This window comes from Ambystoma mexicanum, chromosome 6q (assembly GCF_040938575.1).
Source record: "Ambystoma mexicanum isolate Mex_15411 chromosome 6q, UKY_AmexF1_1, whole genome shotgun sequence".
Classification (NCBI taxonomy): Eukaryota; Metazoa; Chordata; class Amphibia; order Caudata; family Ambystomatidae; genus Ambystoma; species Ambystoma mexicanum.
Genome location: NC_090937.1, coordinates 1,058,704,145 through 1,058,717,203, shown reverse-complemented (window position 1 = coordinate 1,058,717,203; position 13,059 = coordinate 1,058,704,145). Strand labels below are relative to the sequence as shown.

General features: G+C 42.6%; 1 protein-coding gene across 3 annotated transcripts in view; it reads right to left on the bottom strand.

The window, feature by feature from the left end:
- The window catches only part of SGCZ (sarcoglycan zeta), a 6,780,780-nt gene that overhangs the window by 5,909,632 nt on the left and 858,089 nt on the right, over positions 1-13,059 (bottom strand). The window lies entirely within an intron of this gene.

The following is a 13,059-nucleotide window of genomic DNA, read 5'->3' as shown; positions in this document are numbered from 1 at the left end:
CACCGAAGACCCTCTCATGCAATGCGCACAGGAAATTCCCATAGGCTGGTCAGATCATTAATTACTTTGTATTGTATAGTCCAAACAAGCTATAGATGAACACTGCTTAAACCAAATAAAAAAACAAAGACTTTCTTAGGTCAATACCTCTCTTCACTTCCTTGCTTGTAACACTCCCAAACGCATCCATCCTGGTAGGCTGCAGAGGACTTCAGTTAATGTTTCCCAGAGGGCTTTCTTGGACTACACAAAATACATTCTAGACCAAACACCCCTGTCTTATACAAACGCATCATGCCTTGTGCCCAGTGTATTGACGTATGGCTACAAAACACAAAGAAGGCACATAGAAGGACAGATTTGAAAACATGTGAACACTGACATAGTGTGAATTTAGTCATATTGTGCTTTTCTAAATTAATATAAAAAGGACATCATTCACAGAATTAAATGATGTAAGGCTTACGCAATGTGTACGACTGCCAATTTTCTCAAAACATATTTTGAATTGGCAAACTCAATGACCGGTTTTTCTACAGCTCAGACTTCGTTTGGGCCATGTGACCATTTACATGTTGTCCTCTCAGAAACAGTTGATACAATCTGAGAAAATGCAGGCATGATGTCTAAAAGCCTATATGTGCCTCTAACAACACTCACCTGGTGCTTCTTTTCCTGAAACTTGCAATCTGATCAACTTGCGCTTGTCACTAGGTTGCATTCCCACTCATCTTTAATCTAATATTATCACAATGTTGCTTAAGTATCCATCTTTAATTGTTACCAGGAGGGAACACTGAATTCTGAACTCCTACCGAGCCCCCACACTACTAATTAAACTGCAGTGATCTGAAAAAAGGCTTATTATGAATGATTTACCTCTTTTGCCTAAAAAAAAAAAAAGAGCGTGGGGCAAGGGCAGGCTATATTCCTCCGGGTATGAGTCACCATGGAAACATACAGACAGCAACATTGTGGGAAATTCCAGAACAAAATAAATTACTTTTCAGGGTTCTATAAATAATAAGACTTTAATTGCATTAAAAGGAAACTATTAGAAACACCGTCAAGCCTTATCTGTAAGAGAATGCACAGATACAGCAGACTTTTGAAGAATAGGTGCAATGTGGGTAGCAAATGACAGAGCATTGCAGATAAATATTATTTTGTGGCAAGCTCAAGTGGTGACACAGGAACTTGAAACAAGCATTGATGTGTGTTTCAGCTGGCTCGAAGAGGTTTGAAAAATAAAGTTCAAATGTCAGCACTGTTGAGTCTATGCAGCAACTCAAATTGGGTTGAATATGTTAGTTCCGGCTCAAAACATTTTGAAATTGCAAGAGACAAACAATTCTACATTTTATCCTTAAGGGGCTTTGAAAAACTCTACTGGGTCTTGGAGGAAAGATAAGCCTGTCTTCTGCCATTCCAAGATGGAAAGGTTGCCTGGGACACTTGCAAGTTTGCTACTTCCGCAGGCAGAGCCATGGTTACAAGTGTCCAAGAAGCAGCCTAACTTTCTAGCAAAAGGTCATTTCAAATGTTCCCCTGACATGGGTAGGGAATGGCTCTGCACTTTCTTTTTAAATCCTTATCTTCACCCCTAGTGGACAGATCAGATTGTATCCCAAGGGAATCCAGTGTATTCTTCTTTTGGAATGATTCCAAGATCATTCTTTAAGATGGTTCCTTAAAACGCTTTCCCAATGGGAGCTCAATGATGATTCAAAGATAATTCAATGACGGGTAATCTCACACCCTTACATAGCGTGTTTGCCACAGATTAGTACGTTTCAAGACTTCAGTAATGGGACAATTCGTGATACTGTAACAGGATTTCGACCTTCTGATGTCAGTTCTCTTAGTTCATTGTGTGCCGGAAGCTAGGAGATCTCACAGGGAGGAAGTGTGGCCTAGGTATTTCAAGTTGATTGGATATTTCTCGTAGTGAAGATCCTTGAATTACCTATCTCCCACTCTATCCCCTACAGGTATTTCAAATGAGTTTTATATTTACTGTCACCAGGCTTTGGGATACACAGCTATATATATATATATATATATACATTGAATCATGGATGCCCACTGTCAAAGGCAGCCCATGACTGCTGGAATTAATGGGATAGCAGCTTGCTGTTTCATTAATGCACATGTTACTCTGCTACTACGTTGCCAAGTCACAGTTCAGTAGACATAGTCCAGCAAGGGTACACATGTGTACTATACTTTTCTAGCTTGGAGCATTGGAAATTGAGCACTGCTTTGCAGAACTTTCTGAGAACGAAAACCAGACTAATTTCACATCACAAAAATAAAACAAAATCAACGGATAGCAGAAACCTGCAAATTGGATTCTGTCACAACAGCCCTTCGAATGTCAGGCACATTGACCACTTTCTTCAAGCTTAAATTGATTGCAAAAATAGTTATAAACCAGTGCCAGATTTGTATTGATCAAAATAAATTTCCATTGCACTATATCCTGGTATAACAATGTCACAAAAACTGATTTTCTGGGGTGTCTGGATGATGTTCTCGCTACAGCGGATGGCACCAATGAATTTATATTGTTGATGGTGGACCTGTCCCACCTCTATAATATGGTGAAGCACACTATTATATTACAAACTCTCTCAGAGGTTGTTCACCCTTCTGAAACAACCTTACAGTATTTCAGCACTTTTTTCTCAGGCCTAACACAAGATCACATTGAATCACTTTCCTTCTCCACCATTCATCAGGCCTCTGGTTTCCAACTATCCTCATGCTTGAGCAAAGTGCCAACCACATTAAATCATATGCTGATAACACCAAGGTTTATGTTGTCAACAGGGAGGAAGAGGTTGCATTCTCAGAATTACATGCTGTGCTTTCTACAACTCTAAAACTACAAAATCAAGATCAAACTCTACAACAGCCATAAATGAAAGAGATCAACTTAGTCAGTTTGCTCCTCTTTAATTGGCGTTAATCTACCCCTAATACTAAACACTTAAAACACCAGATAATTCAGGCTTGGCTGTTTCTTTTTCCCAGCTCAAAATGCTGAAAATTATGGTCCTTCTCCTTGATCTGAGAGCTTCATTCAAGAAACAACACATCGAGCAGTGCCACACCCACCAATTCAGATGAATGTGCGAGAATTGTACCGATGCCAACTTCCCACTTGAGTTCTTATTGAGATTACACATAGACGAGAACTATGACATCCATTTGGCATTGGTCCATGCCAGATGACATGATGCCCAAAATTCTACAATGTCATTGAAATGGCTCAGTCTGAATTGCAGTCTACAGTTTAAAGCAGCCCGACGCACACAGTGACTTTTGTTACAGTTTCAAGAAGCCTGACTTGCCTGCAATTAATTGCCACATATCATATGGACAAACTCCCTAGATATTTGCCTGGAATGAATGTAAGGTATGATATCTATCTTTCTGGCTTTCTTCCATTGGTGGAGGTCAACTATCAGTGCAAGCTGCTGAGCTCTGGAAGAGGCTGTCCCTTAAATATTTGCTCAGCACCATGTCTGTCATAATTATGCTAAGCTTTTAAAGCAACCTGTTTCTCTAGGCAGTTTACTAACCTGCACCTAGGGACCCCCTTGGCTAAATACTGTAAATGTAATAAACCAATCAATCACCCACGCTTCAAGTCTCCACTCAGCGGTTCTGTAAAAACCTAGGGTTCTGCATCTGCAAAACATAACAACAATTATACAACTATTTGCTGCTTATTTACATCAACCTAACTAAGGCCTCAATATTCATAGCCACCAAATTATGATTGAAAGACATCCTACCTCCCCCTGTAGCTGGTCCTAAAATTAGTGAGAAATCAAATGATTTTTCCATGGTGCATGTGAAAACAATGGTTTATAATATCAAAGGCTATCAATGCTTAGTGTGGCCTGCAACATGGCAGAAGCCCATGCTCAAGGGACTGTGGCCACTGACCAGGGTTGTAAGCCATGAACAGTGGACCATTGTTCCTTTATAGGGGTAGAGTAGACACTGGGTGAGGCTACATGCCACTTCCAATGTTTACTGTCAGTTGATTTTTGGGGCAGGCAACATGGTTGAATTATCATGGCCCACTGATTGTGGCCAATGTCCATGGTTATCATTTATGGACCGTGGCCGATGGTCCCACAATTGAGGTATAGTGGCCACTGTGCCAGGCTGCAGGCCATGTAAAATCTATACCTCATGTCCAAACAACTTCAGTCATAACTTGCATCCTAAACGTGTGTTGCTCAAAGTGACACACATCATGAGGCTCTGCAAAATAGATGTTAAAGGAACTTTATCATTGTTTCTTATATTTTAAAGAATATTTATAATAACTTACATACTGTGCTGGAGCATAATGAAACATCTTTAGTTAAAAAAGCACTGGCGTTCACTGAAAAAACAATGTTGAAGGTGTGATATGGTTAAGTTGCCCTTATAGGGCAACTCAGCTGAAATCATCCCAAGAAAATGCAAACTGGTAGGGAAAAGGCTAGATGCACCCTTTTTGAGAAAGACAAGAGCTTTTATTGTGTATACAAAAGGAAACAGTGACATGGTATTACAAATCCACAGCCATAGAGCACTATGTCATCCCTCGTAAAAGTTTCAGGATAAAAACACAAGAATCACCACTCATATTACATTCACTATACAGTGTTAATCCTCCACCCTCATTGTCTACCGCCTATATTCACGCTAATGGTTACATATAGCCCATATTGCAATTAGTTCCACTGTTTTCTCTCCGAGCTTCATTGCATGTGGGTAGCGTCCTTGTTCATCTTGGAATACTTTAACGTAATTGGTTAAATTCAACTTACACCACCCTACCTTTGATCTTAGCCACGTGACATGCACCTGATTATCTACATGAACTCAGTGGGCAACTTCGAGGTCAGCCTGGTACTTGCAAACAAAGCAGCCCTTTTCTCCTCTGAGACACCATGCCCTCCCCACTGTATGGTCATCACTCATAGCTCTACCTTGCATAAATCATAGATTATGTTGTTCTCCCCTTCACTTTTATCAGTTTCCCACCTTGAAAGTGAACTTAGTGTCCCACTAATCATCCCAGTTCATGAAGGATGTAAGGCCCATTTCCCTGCACATCTGGTAGTTCAAATAGAATGGCCATCATTCTGGTGGGTGCTAGTATCCTAAACACTGTTTCGTGTTTTGGCATCCCGAGAACTCTGCCTTAGGTCCCAGAAATATGACCTTGGTACTGGGCCGCAGTTCTTCGTCTATGCAGCTGCACACATTCCTGCCTAATTGGTTCAAAGACCTAACTGATGTGGGGTATGTGCGTGTTCCTTGCACCGCCTAAGAATTAGAATGTATGACAATCAGGATGTTGTGGTCAAGCGAGGTATGAGGCCTTGTTGTTCTGTGTTCTTTGGAAACATGGCCTGCGAGGATTCAGGCCTATTTGTGAATGTAGCACTACTTTATATTGTAACTCTTATGTATACGAGTATACTGTATCCTGCATAGTTTAAATGGAGCACTACTGGTTAATTACCCCCTATGTGATTCCCTAATCCCACCAATTGTCCCCCAACCATAGTGCACCCTCTACCCCCTACACCATCCTGTGCTTATTCTCCATATGTCAATACATTGCAATCTAAATCGTCTAGGAGGGTCGATGGTCTGACCCTCCTAGACGATTAGGTCTGCATCCCAACACCCTGCCCAATTTCTACTGTAGATTGGTTGAACTACTTGCGATATGGCTAATGCCCATGCCCCAGGGATTCCGGCCACTGGACATGGCAGCAAACAATGGACAGCAATCCCTGATGCTATTATGGCATTATAGTTGACACTGGATCAGGCTGCAGGCTACGTCCAGTGAATATTGAGGGTGGTTTGATGGGGTCAGGGTTCATGGTTGCCTCATTACCTAGGCAATTCAACCAAGACATGTATCCTCAACACATGCTGCTCAAAGTAACACACATCATTATGCACAGCAAAATATATGTTCGTTAAAGGTGCGTATGGTTCCATGATATATGTTAAAAGTTAAATTATTAATAACTTAAAATGCTGGAACATCATGAAACATCTTCAGTTATAAAAACTGCTTAAATGTAGTGAAACAAATGGTGTTAAAGTGACATTATGGTTATGTTGTCTTACAAAAAACCTCTGAAATTCAGTGAAAAAACATTGTTAAAGGGACAGTACAGGTAAATTGCAAATTGCAAAAAAAACATCTTTCAGGACCAAACCACCATTGCCCTTGCAAGCTTGGTGCAAATCCATCCAGCATTTTTTTTTTTACATAACAACATTTTATTGGGTTTTACAGATAAACACAACATCAACAGCATTTCAGTAATCGATAGCCGCGCCAGTGTGATAATGCAATTCGGTCTATCTGGCGGGGGAAGAGTTTATTGGTGACCTGATAACTGTTGTCCATGACCCTATCTTTTCGCGGGGTTTGATTGGGTTCCTGCGCACTGGGTTGACCCAGTTTGCGTCTATAGTTTAATAAAGCGGGCTGCATTGGAGCCATCTGGTTAGTGGTGGTCTTCTGGTGAGGGCTGGAAACCTAGCTGTATAGTCCATGAATGGGTCCCAAATGTTTAGGGCTCTGTTCAGAGAGTCTGAGCGGATTGCTGTGTCCTTTTCGGTTACAGCTATGTCCCAACACTTGGACCACCATAACGCTACTGAGGGTCCGTCTTCGTTTTTCCACAACCGGGCCATTGCGATTTTTGCTGTTAGGAGTAGATGCGTGCACAGATGAGGGATGTGCCCTGAGACTGGGAATGCCCCTCCTCCTGTCTCGCCCAGAAGAATTACCCCAGGATCCCAGGGGATGGAGAGGCCGATGATTTCCTTGATGTGGTTTATCACCTCTCTCGAGTATGTCTCTGCCTTTGGGTAGTTCCAGACCATACGGAATAGTGAGCCGAGGGCAGAGCAGCCGCGCCAACAGGTTCCGGGGATGTTCGGGTTGGCTTTGTTGAGCTGAGCTGGGGTGATATAATACCTGTAGCAAAGTTTGTAACCGCCTTCCCTGTTTGTAATGCATTGTGAGCTCTTCTGCAGTCTAGCCCAGATTTTCTCACATTCCTCCACCTCTATTTCCCGTCCCAATTCCTTCTCCCATTCAAGCATGTACCTTTCTTTTTTGGAGGGATCTGACCTATCTAGGAGACGGTAAAGAGCAGAGGTTCTTCCTCTTTTATTTGGGGTTGTTAGGGAGAGTTCCAGTGCCGTTAACTCTCTGGAGCATTTTTCCCGGACCACCCTGTGGGACAGCCAATGCCGGATTTAGGCGTAGTGGAATCTTTCCCTCTCATACACGCAGAATTTTGACTTGTATCTCTCGAAAGAAATGGGCATTCCCTCTTTGAAAAAATTGCTCATTTTCATTAAGCCACCCTCCCTCCAGGGCTGGAAGCTGAGCGGGGGCCTGCCTGGTGAGAAATCGGGATTATTCCAAATGAGGGTCACGGGGCCCAGAGCACCACGGATGCCCCATTTCCAGGCTGTGCCTTCCAACTGCGGACGATTGTAATCGTTGCAGAGAGGGGGCCACTGTTTGCTTGTGGTTTTATATTTGGCCGATGTGGGAGTTCTGAAGGCGTGACCGGGCACCAGGCCTCCTCCATCCAGCATGTTTGTGCTGCAGCACAAACACGTTTCTCCGATTCAAGTCTATTTGTATTTCAAAAAGTTTGACATCCTCCTTACAATTTTGTCCTCCCTTGAGGAAACTGAACACAGCTTTGCAGATAAATTCAAAGTTGATTCTACATTCTTTTACAACGTTTTGTGTGGACTCATTAACCAGCACCAAAGTTACAAGGCACCCAATAACTGCTCTTCCTATTGGAAGGTATCCATAACTAGAGGGTCGCTATCACTGACTCTTGAATATTAAAATATGAATTTATATATATATATATATATATGTATATATATATATGTATATATATATATATATATATATATATATATATATATATATATATATGTACAATAAACCTTGCACATACTATAAAATTAATCAATATAAAACCTCTACAATCAAAATGATGAAATAATTTTAAAATAATGTCTTAGGAACAGTAATCTTCAGTTTATCGTGTAGCTTGCAACTTGCCTCAATTAATGCAAGAAATAAAGATGATTGATTACCACACAAGAAATTGACTTGTGTGGTAATCAAGTCTTGACTTTACACTGCCAACAAACACCCTGATTCATAGAACAGTGGACAACGTCTTTTTGCTGTGTAAAGTGACTTTGCATGGCAAAAAAGACACTTTGCACTGTTCCATGAATCAGGGTGTTTGTTGGCAGTGCATAGTCACTTTGCACCAGTGAAAAGTACTTTGTATCGTGCAAAATATCCCATGAATCAGGCCCAACATGTATAGACAAAAGGCATCACAATGTAAACACATTTGATAAAATGCTTCTTTCTGTTATCCAGTGATAAAGGGCCTCATTACACGGAAGGCGGTAAGGGTTAACAGTCACCGGTACCATGAACCCTTACCGCCTTACTACGAGGTCCCTTTGCGGGTTGGTACTTTAATGCTTGCTTTTTAGCAGGCGTTAAAAACCAACCCGCAAAGAGACCAGGGTGCTAATTACGGTACCGCAATTTGCGGTACCGTAATTAGCACCTTCCCCATTCCCATTATGCCCCATGGGGCAAAAATGGGAATGGGGAAGGGCAATGGGGGAAGGGGGAATTACCGCCCCGCAAACCTTGGAATAGGGCGGTAATTCCCCTTTCCTCCAAGGCGGTGCAGGTAATTTACCGGCATGGACCAAGGTGCTAATAGCACCTTGGTCCACTGCCTACCGTGTAATGAGGCCCAAAGCCTTCTGGGAAAGGGTCACCATTTCCCCCATTGTGTACTCCCACGAAAATCAAGCATTTTCCCAAGCATTCTACACCTGGAGTTAGAGTAGTAAATAATACCCTTCCTGGAATATGGGTAAGGCTTTTAGGGATGCAGGGAAAGAAATTGCCTACCTAGTGACTTTTTCCCCGTGAACATTTTTGCATATTACCTTCTTTCACCAATCTAAAATGCCTTCACATTAAATTTGGCTATATATCTTTGGCTATATTACCCTCCTGTCTTGGGTGCTATCCCACCTCTGCACCGATTTCTAAATGCCACTGTTGCTCAAACTGCTCTTACTGTAGTGGGACCCTTGCCATTCAGTAATTGGAGAGGTGGCTAATAGTATTTGAGATGGACCACTGCCACCAGTGCTACTGTTACCTTGCTTTTTGTAGTGATCTGCATCGTATGTGTGTGTTTGTGCAATAGCTTGTGGAACGAGGAGTGCGTGAATAGAATGTGGAGCTGGCTGGGAACTTGGGGTTCCAGCAGTGGCAGGGGGACTACATCATGGGAGCCCTACCAGAGAAGATGTGCCTGTCTATCTCTCCTGCTTGTTTCTTCTTACTTTGAAATGCAACTAATAAAGAACCTACCTTTTGTACCTGGTGGTGTCCTGAGCCTTACCTGAGTCCTGCCTGCATTCCTACCTGCACCCAAGACACATCACTTTTACAAATCAGCCCCTTGGCAGTTCCAACACCTGCATCAACCCTATCCAACCCTCTGGCTATTTCTCTGATGTGCCCTCAAATTCTCAAATACTGCTCACTGTTCTAAGCACACATTCTTCCTCACCTGCTTTATCTTTTGTCCCCTCCTTCCTCTAATCAACAAGGCTATGAACGTTGGATAATAGCTGCATGTGTATCTCCACTACCGTCAAAAAGTCTCAGCTTCACTTCTTGACCTACAATGGGGCAAATCCTACCACCCAAAATTGAGGCCTTTGAGATGTCAACTGATGGTATTTAAATGCACAACGCCCAAACAATATATCACATGACATACTAACGTGCAGAACTGGAAAAGACTGGTTTACGTGACAAGAGTGGTTTCAGAACAATGGTCTGGAGTGTCTAGAACACATTCACCACACACATCAGTGGTTCACGGGCAATGGCCTTATTTCGTTGAGCTACCTTTGTTTGGATCCTCATTTACGCAGGTCAAACTTACACACTTCAGTAACACAATGGGCCTCATTACGACCCAGGCGCTAATGGGTTAACGGCGCCGTAAAAGGCTGCGGCGCCGTTAACCTATTAGCACCTAATTACGAGGTCCATTTGCGGGACCCGACCTTAACGGCTGGTTTTACCAGCCGTTAAAGTAGGGACCCGCAAAGGGACCTTGGTGCTAAGTACGTTGCCGCAATTTGCGGCACCGTACTTAGCGCATTCCCCATTCTCATTGATCCCTATGGGGCAAAAATGGGAATGGGGAAGGGCCATGGCAACATGGGGAATTACCGCCCGCCAACCTTGGAATGGGGTGGTAATTCCCCATTCCGCCATGGTGGACACCGGCATGGACCATGGTGCTAAAAGCACCATGGTCCTCCGCCTGGGTCGTAATGAGGCCCAATGGAAACATTTAAAATTATTATTTTATGATGCTGGGTAAATGTTTCATGCAAAGTACAGGGCATAATATTACATAGCTCATGTTGAACCATGTTTGTACTATACTTATAAATACTAATAACACGCTTCTGCAGGCTGGATGGCGGCCAATAGCGAAGCACTTGAGAATCAGCATGACCTTTGGTTATGGCTTGGGTTATTGACTCTGATATTGCATTAAACATTGCATACTTTATGAGGCAATTCCCATTGCAAGTAATGATAGTTTAGACAAATGAAAATGGCACTCCCAGCGTGTAGGTCACAATTGAGGATAAATAAATGATGCGCCTGGTAAAAATGAATAGTGTGGAAAAAGCTATTTTAATTATCTTCCAAAACAATAAAATCATACAAACCTCAGCCAGCCTTAGGAAATGCGTTACAGTGATATGCACAATATTTTCTTGTTAAAGTCTCATTGTTGGAATCTTTTGCACAAACTTGATCACAGTCATGACACTAGTTCCCGACTGCTGTGCGAGTAGCAAACATCGGCCTGGTCCCTGAGGGTTTAGGCACTATACAAATGTAAGAAAATAAATACATAAATAATTCCTTAGAAATTATAAGCAGAAAATGCAATACATTATTAAAACACAATACTACAACACTGTCAACAATACCTGCTGAAGGAATAAAAAAAAACCTCTCTCTCTCCACTAACAGTACTTCGTTACTGTATGCAATGCCAAGCACATTTCTGGGACAATCCTGCTGTAAATCGCTCCGCCACTAATGAGTTAGGCTTGTGCTTTAAGCATTAAAATAACATAATCATCCTTCTAAACCTTACACTTACAAGCAGCAAGGTGTGACAAGGTAACTGTCCGATTATATTGATGTCACTGATCACATTCCTACAGACGGTAGTGGTCATGGGATAAGCGGCATAGGACGGTATTACAGAAACGTTGCACCCGTGCAAGTGCAAAATTGCACTAGAGTTCCAAATACATTTTTCCACCACTACACAGTTTGCACAAGTACTGCTAACTGGCAGTTCCAAAAGACAGCGTGCACAATGGAATCAGTGAATGCTTGGACTCTAGGCTCCTTCTCCCTTCCTGAGAGTCTGTAACTACAATCAGTTATAAAGAACGGCCATTGACCACCACCAGGTCTGCGAAACAGTTTTTTTTTTAAATTCTTGCAGACAAGTGATTGCATGGCTCATGGTCTCTCTTGATTGATTGCTTATTGCATTTCATTTGTGAATGCTAAATACCTGTGTGTCTCTTAATTCAGAGCCAGACTATGGGCCTCATCACAAGCCCGGCGGTAACCGTGCCGGTAAAACCGTCAGGTTGCCGCCGGACTTGTGACATTTTCCAGAGTCTGACTTCCTGGTAACGCCAGGGTATTCTGAACCCAGTGGCCGGAAAGTCAGGCAGCAATAATTCTGTAAGTCCCCATTCCCATGGAGTCCAGAAGGACCCCATGGAAATGGGGAACATGGAAGCACTGGCACCGTTGACAACGGTGCTGATGCTTCCGTGAAACTCTGTGGGCGGGTGCCATTCCGCCGCCAGGTCTGACCCTGACGGGCAGGACGTCACCCGCTCGCAGAGCTGTAGTGTGCCGGTCCAGAAACAACGGTTAACAACACTGTTGTTTCAGGACCGGCACACTCATAATGAGGCCCTATGTCGCTCCCTAAAAAACTTAACGGAAAAGCATCCCGCTTATGTTAAGGGATGGCACACCCAGCTCTGTGGGGCACTTTAGAGGAATGCATATTGCACCTTGTATTTTTCCTGTTCCTCATGGACCTTCCTGTGACGGACCTCTGGCAAGGTTTCTGCATCATTCTGAACACTGGCAGAAGGGGAGGTGGGGAGTAATTTCGTTATGGGCCTGTGCCTTTGTGTGAGGGCATTGATTCTTTTTGGAAAGATAGGCATATGCTTCATTGAAGAATGATGATTCTTATCACTGCCATGATCACCTATATTGACCTGACAGTCAAACAAACCAGCAGGCCCACTTAGCAGAGCACCTGAGCACGTTAGAGTAATGTTTGTGGCAATCTTCACTGTCCTATCTTTTCAAATATGGTCTTTCCAAACATTGCCACGTAACAATGTCTTCCAGGCATCTGTTGACTGAACGACTGGGAGATTATCCTTCATAATTTCGATACGTACTATTATTATTGTCATTATTATAATTATTGTTATTATGAATATTATTATAAAATAAACGACTTTGATCAAGTAAGGTTATTATATTTTACATTTGTTTTTCATGCCTGTGTAAAGAACTCAGCCCTCGATGATGGTTTTATATGGTACAGAACTCTTTTGTGATTTACGGTAATCCTTGCGAAAGAAAAGAGTTTTCATTTAGGAGGATTGCTTTTTCATATCTGGATGGATAAGGGTTAATCTGGGTGTGTGGGGGACCAAGAGAGGAATGTGATCCCAGAGGATTAGGAGTTCACTGACAGCAGGATCAAAGTCAATCGGCCTCATTACATGGTTGGAGGTCTGGTAACAATGGTACCGGTATGCTTGCCGGTAGCGTTGTTACCG